Here is an 894-nt window from a genome sequence, read left to right as displayed (position 1 = left end):
ACACACACACACACACACACACACACACACACACACACACACACACACACACACACACACACACACACACACACACACACAAAATTCAAGAAAATTCAAAGTTATAATAAATATACATCTATTACAAGCACACATATGAGATTGTAGCAAATTTCTCAATCGTGACGTTCGATACTTTCTCCTATTAGTTCTATATATTCAAGTCGGATTAGAATTGATGATTTCATTAAACATTTTTTAATGGATGAAAATTAATCAAGATTTAATTCAGTATATCAAGTTTCATTCATTATATTTGCAAAACAGTTTGTCTCCATTCATATAAAGTATCGAGCATTTATATTTGTAATCTCGTCATTACAAATTGATAGACTTTAATTCTTCGTATACAAAATACAAATACTACACATGTGATATCACGCAAATCAATCTTTAATTACTACGTGATGATTTGAATAATCTAATTATATTATGTTGAAATTAATTTTGATTCCAATACTAAATTATGTTACGCAACAGACAATGACAGACAGTCTAATTGATTAGTGATTTAATCGATGTTAGTGAGACAGGATTCTAACGCATTAAATCCATCGACGAATTCGCGTTCTTTCTCAGTTCACGATTCAAGGAAGGGATTCAGGGAGACACCTCTTCCAGGTTGTACGCAACGCCTTCCCTGCGCTCTTCTCTTCTAATCGCTCACGCAGTAATCGGCTGTGTCCCACTTAACTTGGATAGCGTGGGATAGGCCCTTGGGAGATGATAATTACACGTCGCGCGAGTTCGCGCTCTGTGGGTCGACCTACGGACATGCCAGCACGACTCGTACCGTACGTTACGGCCGTGCACTCTCACCGGTACTCTTCGGCCTCGCCTGTCTCTCTCTCTCTC

Source organism: Atta cephalotes (genome assembly GCF_000143395.1).
Source record: "Atta cephalotes unplaced genomic scaffold scaffold00017, whole genome shotgun sequence".
Lineage (NCBI taxonomy): Eukaryota > Metazoa > Arthropoda > Insecta > Hymenoptera > Formicidae > Atta > Atta cephalotes.
This window is presented reverse-complemented; position numbering follows the sequence as displayed.